Source organism: Saccoglossus kowalevskii, chromosome 6 (assembly GCF_978046115.1).
Source record: "Saccoglossus kowalevskii chromosome 6, keSacKowa6.1, whole genome shotgun sequence".
NCBI classification, from domain to species: domain Eukaryota; kingdom Metazoa; phylum Hemichordata; class Enteropneusta; family Harrimaniidae; genus Saccoglossus; species Saccoglossus kowalevskii.
This window is the reverse complement of record NC_140646.1, coordinates 38041674-38051794: the sequence shown is the minus strand read 5'-3', so window position 1 is coordinate 38051794 and position 10121 is coordinate 38041674.

Here is a 10121-nt window from a genome sequence, read left to right as displayed (position 1 = left end):
GATTATATCGCAAAACTGATTCATTCTCTGTCTCGTCACGCACAATGCAAAGGAAACTGATCTTTTGAATTTAATATTGCTATAAACATCGTCCCCTGATAACCCATGTCGTTCAACATTCTAATTGATTTCCAGTTCAGCAGGTATCACTGGGATAGAACAAGAAACTGATCATTTGGTCTTCAATAAACCTAAAATACAATTTTAGATTTATATTACAAGTGTAATCAGGCTGGGCTGTTATCTATTTGAACAAGTTCACAGTGAAAAAGTTTACAAATTTTAATATTAATCTCAAATTTTGTATTCTCTGTGGGCATTTTTTCTGCCATCCTAAGATACAACTTGCAGCGTTCCAATCGTGGTTGCTTTTATGCTTGTTAACTTATTTGCTTTTCAAAAAAAAAAGAAAAACAACTTTTGTTATATTGTGTAATCATTTGACGTCTGTAAACATCATGTATACATCACTTTACCTCAATACGATATTTGCTCTATAAGTGTGTGAAAACCCAGAATTGTATTGATTGTATGCTGAATCATTAAACTACACCTCTGTCATTTGTGTATGCGCTGCTAATAGAACAAATATTATTCTGCTTTCTTCCTTATTAGGTAATTGAAATGTCTCAATTCTGTACGCATTTTATATAAAGTTTCAAAGTGCTACAGTTTTACACTTTCAAATTTCCTGTAAACTTGCTATATAGTTGCATGTTACATCCATGTCAACCACAACGCTGTGGTGCTTTACACAATTATTTATATCTACAGTAAAGAAAATGCATAGATGTTGCTTTGTTAAAGGTACAACTATGTATTTGGTGGGGTTACTATAGTAATCAACAAAAGCTCAGTTTCAAGTTCTCTTCTTGCTTAGTGACTACCACGCATGCTGGTCTGGTTCCTTATATTTTAGTTTATGTGCAGAGAAAAATGTGTTGGCTTTGTTTTATAGTACCGGTATCCATACTGTCTTTGTAAGTTTCGTAAATACATAAACTGGGCTTGAATAACTATAATTTAATATCTGGTATCAATCCTTACTTTCCATGACTATTCATTTAATCAGAAACTGCCACATTGATTATAACATTCTCGCACTCCCACCCCTACCCCTTTCTGTTGTAAGACTGACACTAGTAACTTAGTAAGCAGTGATCTCTACAGCTCCTTTATTTTCACTTGCATCTGCCCCCCTAACTAAGTATTCTACCCATGAAATACTGTGTTTTGTTAATAATATGGAGGATTGAGTCTATCACAGTATATGCTATACTGAGAGAAGTACAAAATGTGCTACTCATCTACATCTTTAAAGCTTTCTTGGAAGTTTTAACACATTATCCTCCTATTATATAAATCTATATGAATGATTATAGAAGGGCTGAATAAAGTAAATAAATAAAAACAAGTTTATTACCTATAATCTTGTACAGTGATGATGTGACTTCAAGGTGAATATCCAAACTTAGCTATCATGTGTGTTGATACCCATGTTCAGTCTTTGCAAGCAAGTGGAAGAATGTCCTTGGGAGGAACAAACAGTATTTATAACATTGAGTGGAACACCTGTATTCATTACCTTGGGAGAAACACTTATATTCATTACCCTGGAAGGAACACTTGTATTCATTACCTTGGGAGGAACACCTGTATTCATTACCCTGGAAGGAACACTTGTATTCATTACCCTGGAAGGAACACTTGTATTCATTACCCTGGAAGGAACACTTGTATTCATTACCCTGGAAGGAACACTTGTATTCATTACCCTGGAAGGTACACCTGTATTTATTACCCTGGAAGGTACACCTGTATTCATTACCTTGAGAGAAACACTTGTATTCATTACCCTGGAAGGAACACCTGTATTCATTACCTTGGGAGAAACACTTATATTCATTATACTGGAAGGAACACCTGTATTCATTACCTCGGAGGAACATCTGTATTCATTATCTTGGAGGAGCACCTGTAATCATTACCTTTGGAGAAACACCTGTATTCATTACCCTGGAAGGACCACCTGTATTCATTACCCTGGAAGGAACACTTGTATTCATTATCCTGGAAGGAACACCTGTATTCATTACCTTGGGAGGAACACCTGTATTCATTACCCTGGAAGGAACACCTGTATTCATTATCTTGGAGGAACACTTGTATTCATTATCTTGGAGGAACACTTGTATTCATTACCTTTGGAGGAACACCTGTATTCATTACCCTGGAAGGAACACCTGTATTCTTTACCTTTGGAGGAACACCTGTATTCATTACCTTGGAAGGAACACCTGTATTCATTACCCTGGAAGGAACACTTGTATTCATTACCCTGGAAGAAACACCTGTATTCATTACCTTTGGAGGGACACCTGTATTCATTACCCTGGAAGGAACACCTGTATTCATTATCTTGGAGGAACACCGGTATTCATTACCCTGGAAGGAACACCTGTATTCATTACCTTTGGAGAAACACCTGTATTCATTACCCCGGAAGGAACACCAGTATTCATTACCTTGGGAGGAACACCTGTATTCATTACCCTGGAAGGAACACTTGTATTCATTACCCTGGAAGGAACACTTGTATTCATTACCCTGGAAGGAACACTTGTATTCATTACCCTGGAAGGAACACCTGTTTCATTACCCTGGAAGGTACACCTGTATTTATTACCCTGGAAGGTACACCTGTATTCATTACCTTGAGAGAAACACTTGTATTCATTACCCTGGAAGGAACACCTGTATTCATTACCTTGGGTGAAACACTTATATTCATTATACTGGAAGGAACACCTGTATTCATTACCTTGGAGGAACATCTGTATTCATTATCTTGGAGGAGCACCTGTAATCATTACCTTTGGAGGAACACCTGTATTAATTACCTTTGGAGGAACACCTGTATTCATTATCTTGGAGGAACACCTGTATTCATTGCCTTGGAGGAACACCTGTATTCATTATCTTGGAGAAACACCTGTATTCATTATCTTGGAGGAACACCTGTATTCATTATCTTGGAGGAACACCTGTATTCATTATCTTGGAGGAACACATGTATTCATTATCTTAGAGGAACACCTGTATTCATTACCCTGGAAGGACCACCTGTATTCATTACCCTGGAAGGAACACTTGTATTCATTATCCTGGAAGGAACACCTGTATTCATTACCTTGGGAGGAACACCTGTATTCATTACCTTGGGAGGAACACTTGTATTCATTACCCTGGAAGGAACACCTGTATTCATTACCTTTGGAGCAACACCTGTATTCATTACCTTGGAAGGAACACCTGCATTCATTATCTTGGAGGAACACCTGTATTCATTACCCTGGAAGGAACACCTGTATTCATTACCTTTGGAGAAACACCTGTATTCATTACCCTGGAAGGAACACCTGTATTCATTACCTTGGGAGAAACACTTGTATTCATTACCCTGGAAGGAACACTTGTATTCATTACTTTGGGAGGAACACCTGTATTCATTACCCTAGAAGGAACACTTGTATTCATTACCTTGGGAGGACCACCTGTATTCATTGCCCTGGAAGGACCACCTGTATTCATTACCTTGGAGGAACACCTGTATTCATTACCTTGGAAGGAACACCTGTATTCATTACCTTGGAGGAACATCTGTATTCATTATCTTGGAGGAACACCTGTATTCATTACCTTGGAGGAACACCTGTATTAATTACCTTTAGAGGAACACCTGTATTCATTATTTTGGAGGAACACCTGTATTCATTGCCTTGGAGGAACACATGTATTCATTATCTTGGAGGAACACCTGTATTCATTACCCTGGAAGGAACACCTGTATTCATTACCTTTGGAGGAACACCTGTATTCATTACCTTGGAAGGAACACCTGTATTCATTACCCTGGAAGGACCACTTGTATTCATTACCTTGGAGGAACACCTGTATTCATTACCCTGGAAGGAACACCTGTATTCATTACCCTGGAAGGAACACTTGTATGCATTATCCTGGAAGGAACACATGTATTCACTACCTTGGGAGGAACCTGTATTCATTACCTTGGGAGGAACACCTGTATTCATTACCCTGGAAGGAACACCTGTATTCATTACCCTGGAAGGAACACCTGTATTCATTACCTTTGGAGGAAACCTGTATTCATTACCCTGGATGGAACACTTGTATTCATTACCTTGGGAGGAACACCTGTATTCATTACCCTGGAAGGAACACTTGTATTCATTACCCTGGAAGGAACACTTGTATTCATTACCCTGGAAGGAACACTTGTATTCATTACCCTGGAAGGAACACTTGTATTCATTACCCTGGAAGGTACACCTGTATTTATTACCCTGGAAGGTACACCTGTATTCATTACCTTGAGAGAAACACTTGTATTCATTACCCTGGAAGGAACACCTGTATTCATTACCTTGGGAGAAACACTTATATTCATTATACTGGAAGGAACACCTGTATTCATTACCTCGGAGGAACATCTGTATTCATTATCTTGGAGGAGCACCTGTAATCATTACCTTTGGAGAAACACCTGTATTCATTACCCTGGAAGGACCACCTGTATTCATTACCTTGGGAGGAACACCTGTATTCATTACCCTGGAAGGAACACCTGTATTCATTATCTTGGAGGAACACTTGTATTCATTACCCTGGAAGGAACACCTGTATTCTTTACCTTTGGAGGAACACCTGTATTCATTACCTTGGAAGGAACACCTGTATTCATTACCCTGGAAGGAACACTTGTATTCATTACCCTGGAAGGAACACCTGTATTCATTACCTTTGGAGGGACACCTGTATTCATTACCCTGGAAGGAACACCTGTATTCATTATCTTGGAGGAACACCGGTATTCATTACCCTGGAAGGAACACCTGTATTCATTACCGTTGGAGAAACACCTGTATTCATTACCCCGGAAGGAACACCAGTATTCATTACCTTGGGAGGAACACCTGTATTCATTACCCTGGAAGGAACACTTGTATTCATTACCCTGGAAGGAACACTTGTATTCATTACCCTGGAAGGAACACCTGTTTCATTACCCTGGAAGGTACACCTGTATTTATTACCCTGGAAGGTACACCTGTATTCATTACCTTGAGAGAAACACTTGTATTCATTACCCTGGAAGGAACACCTGTATTCATTACCTTGGGTGAAACACTTATATTCATTATACTGGAAGGAACATCTGTATTCATTATCTTGGAGGAGCACCTGTAATCATTACCTTGGAGGAGCACCTGTAATCATTACCTTTGGAGGAACAACTGTATTCATTACCCTGGAAAGACCACCTGTATTCATTACCCTGGAAGGAACACTTGTATTCATTATCCTGGAAGGAACACCTGTATTCATTACCTTGGGAGGAACACTTGTATTCATTACCTTGGGATGAACACTTGTATTCATTACCCTGGAAGGAACACCTGTATTCATTACCTTTGGAGCAACACCTGTATTCATTACCTTGGAAGGAACACCTGCATTCATTATCTTGGAGGAACACCTGTATTCATTACCCTGGAAGGAACACCTGTATTCATTACCTTTGGAGAAACACCTGTATTCATTACCCTGGAAGGAACACCTGTATTCATTACCTTGGGAGAAACACTTGTATTCATTACCCTGGAAGGAACACTTGTATTCATTACTTTGGGAGGAACACCTGTATTCATTACCCTAGAAGGAACACTTGTATTCATTACCTTGGGAGGACCACCTGTATTCATTGCCCTGGAAGGACCACCTGTATTCATTACCTTGGAGGAACACCTGTATTCATTACCTTGGAAGGAACACCTGTATTCATTACCTTGGAGGAACATCTGTATTCATTATCTTGGAGGAACACCTGTATTCATTACCTTGGAGGAACACCTGTATTAATTACCTTTGGAGGAACACCTGTATTCATTATCTTGGAGGAACACCTGTATTCATTGCCTTGGAGGAACACCTGTATTCATTACCTTGGAGGAACACCTGTATTCATTATCTTGGAGGAACACCTGTATTCATTATCTTGGAGGAAACCTGTATTCATTATCTTGGAGAAACACCTGTATTCATTATCTTGGAGGAACACCTGTATTCATTATCTTGGAGGAACACATGTATTCATTATCTTGGAGGAACACCTGTATTCATTACCCTGGAAGGAACACCTGTATTCATTACCTTTGGAGGAACACCTGTATTCATTACCTTGGAAGGAACATCTGTATTCATTACCCTGGAAGGACCACTTGTATTCATTACCTTGGAGGAACACCTGTATTCATTACCCTGGAAGGAACACCTGTATTCATTACCCTGGAAGGAACACTTGTATGCATTATCCTGGAAGGAACACATGTATTCACTACCTTGGGAGGAACCTGTATTCATTACCTTGGGAGGAACACCTGTATTCATTACCCTGGAAGGAACACCTGTATTCATTACCCTGGAAGGAACACCTGTATTCATTACCTTTGGAGGGACACCTGTATTCATTACCCTGGAAGGAACACCTGTATTCATTATCTTGGAGGAACACCTGTATTCATTACCTTGGAAGGAACACTTGTATTCATTACCCTGGAAGGAACACCTGTATTCATTATCTTTGGAGGGACACCTGTATTCATTACCCTGGAAGGAACACTTGTATTCATTATCTTGGAGGAACACCTGTATTCATTACCCTGGAAGGAACACCTGTATTCATTACTTTTGGAGGAACACCTGTATTCATTACCCTGGAAGAACACCTGTATTCATTACCTTGGGAGGAACACCTGTATTCATTACCCTGGAAGGACCACTTGTATTCATTACCTTGGAGGAACACCTGTATTCATTACCTTGGAAGGAAAACCTGTATTCATTACCTTGGAGGAACATCTGTATTCATTATCTTGGAGGAACACCTGTATTCATTATCTTGGAGGAACACCTGTATTGATTACCTTTGGAGGAACACCTGTATTCATTGCCTTGGAGGAACACCTGTATTCATTACCTTGGAGGAACACCTGTATTCATTATCTTGGAGGAACACCGGTATTCATTATCTTGGAGGAAACCTGTATTCATTATCTTGGAGGAACACCTGTATTCATTATCTTGGAGGAACACATGTATTCATTACCCTGGAAGGAACACTTGTATTCATTACCCTGGAAGAAACATCTGTATTCATTATCTTGGGAGGAACACCTGTATTCATTACCTTGGGAGGAACACCTGTATTCATTATCTTGGAGGAACACTTGTATTCATTACCCTGGAAGGAACACTTGTATTCATTACCCTGGAAGAAACATCTGTATTCATTATCTTGGGAGGAACACCTGTATTCATTACCTTGGGAGGAACACCTGTATTCATTATCTTGGAGGAACACCTGTATTCATTACCCTGGAAGGAACACCTGTATTCATTACCTTATGAATACAGGTGTTCCTCCAAAGGTAATGAATACAGGTGTTCCTTCCAGGGTAATTCCAGAAGTAACACCTGTATTCATTACCTTAGAGGAACACCTGTATGCATTATTTTGGAGGAACACCTGTATTCATTATCTTGGAGGAACACATGTACTCATTACCTTCGATGAACACCTGTAGTCATTACTTTGGAGGGACACATGTCGTCATTATCTTGGAGGAACACCTGTATTCATTATCTTTAAGGAATACCTGTAGTCATTACCTTGGGAGGAACACCTGAATTCATCACATATTCTCATATTATTTTATCTACAAAATAACCCACTCTGTGAATGTTTCCTAATGACGTTCAGTAGTATGTAACCTAGAGGCTAAGCAAATATGTGACATAAATAAACACATCAATACAATGTCAGAACTTGTGCTGGTGCAAATTATCAAAGCCAGAGTGTCCTAGTTGGTTATTTGATTCAAACATTTAAAAAGCTGCTTTGGCCATTGGTTGAGAATTGTATGGGCAAATCAAGTTAGAATTTGAAAACCAACATGATACTGATTTCACTGTCAAATATGGTTTATTTGAATTCAGTTCTTGCATTCGGTATGTGAACTGCACTAGCCACGTATGGTATGGTGATGAGTTTTGTGCAGACATTGAGCCATATCGTAAATCTATAAGATGTCTCTATTTAAATGCTTGAGAGAATGCAAAAATAAATCCCGTTCTTGGGCAGACCTATAAGGTATATGGTTTTGTCCTGAAGAAGGTGCTCCATAAAGAGTGAATTAAGGGGTTCATGGGCACTCGCAGTCCCAAAAATGTTTTTGTATTTTTATAAAACATTGGGTTTTCACTGTTATAACCACTTTACTAGTGTCTGTCAAATTTGCACAAGTTGAGTGATTATGCAAATCATTGGTTAAGTTGGGTGAATGGATACAGAATGTTATCACCTGTTAGGCAGCAATAACACCTTACTTTAGAGACTCAATGACGCTCAATCTCGTGCTTTCTTTTGAATTGATTGTATATATGACTTGAGAAGCTAACTATTTGTAATAGAAATTAATTTTAGGATATCGTTATGAGCACTTTTTATCTCTTATGAATACATGGTTTTAGTATTAATCATTCGGTTAATAATCAACTTATTTGATGATAATTTATTTTTGGAGTGCCATATTTTATATATATGACATTAAAAAACCACCTCCCTTATAATAATAATAATAACTTTATTACACAACTGCACCATCGATGGGTGCTGTATAGTAAGGATACAGATCATAAAAAACAAACACAAATAAAAAAAAAGTTTAAAAATTACAAACAAAACAAACTAAAGGGTATATATAAATACGTATCACAATTAAGTTTTATAAATTGTGTTTTTTAAGTATTTTGCAAGTGCAGTACTACTATTTATAATGCAAGTGAATATTACATTTCGGTTAGCTGTATTACACATTTGTTATTTACAGTCTTCTAAGAGGGTATTTCTTTTTTGAGTGAAGAAGCAACAGTCAAGGATGAAATCAAGTTCTTCATCTTCTAGAGTACCTGTGTTGCATTTTTTACACAATTTGTAGTTTGCCTCAATTCTTGGAAATTTTCTCCTGCCTGATTCTATTTCCAAATTATGGTAACTAAGTCGAAACTTGGTAACCATTCTTCTCAAATTGAAGTCCCGAATTTCTGTTAAATATCCTTCAAATTCATATTCCATTTTAAACAAATTATACGTTCTTAGTTTGTTTCCTGAATTTCCGTTTTTTTGGGACATGACTAAGTTGGTGATACCAGGTTTGTATATATTTATTTTTTTATTTTTCTTTCAACAATCTTGTTAATTCAGTGATGAGTCAGCATGTCCAAGAATTGTTTTAACATGTTTTATCCAGCTTGAGTTTGAAGACACTGTTTCTTTAAGTGCATTTTTTAGAATATAATTTTCAGGTAAGAAAGACAATCTGTGCCAATATTTAATTAGTGAGAAAGTTGCCTTAATCCTTATAGGAATTCTACCAATTTCGCCTCTTATACCAATCAATGGTGTTACTTTACTAACACCTAAAATAAACCGGTAAAAGTGGTTGCATTATAACATTAGGATGTAACCCGAAATGTCTCCTCAAATTGGTTTTCCGCTTTCCTGCGTGAGTGACCACAGCTTCTCCATTATATGGTTTAGTTAGAGATACGGTGATTTAACATACCTACATGGTATTGGTAAATCAGTCGTCAAATCACTAGAGATTTCCAAATAGAAATAAATAATGTTCACTCAAAATTAACGTTGGGGTTAAGGCTATAGATCCATTTATAATGTACGATATTAGACTACAAAAATCATCCACTAGACGCGATCGTATAAATATAACATAGTAGTCACTCGATCGGCAAGTGTTCGAAAATTGAGAAAACGGACACAATGGGTGTACTTACATCGGATTATGTCAGGGTACAGTCACTTGTATGCGCCTTGATTTTATATAACTCCGTCATCATCAACCATGTACGTTAGAAACATAGACGCCTGTGTTGTGTTGTGAATAGAATAGAATAGAATAGAATAGAATAGAATAGAATAGAATAGAATAGAATAGAATAGAATAGAATAGAATAGGATA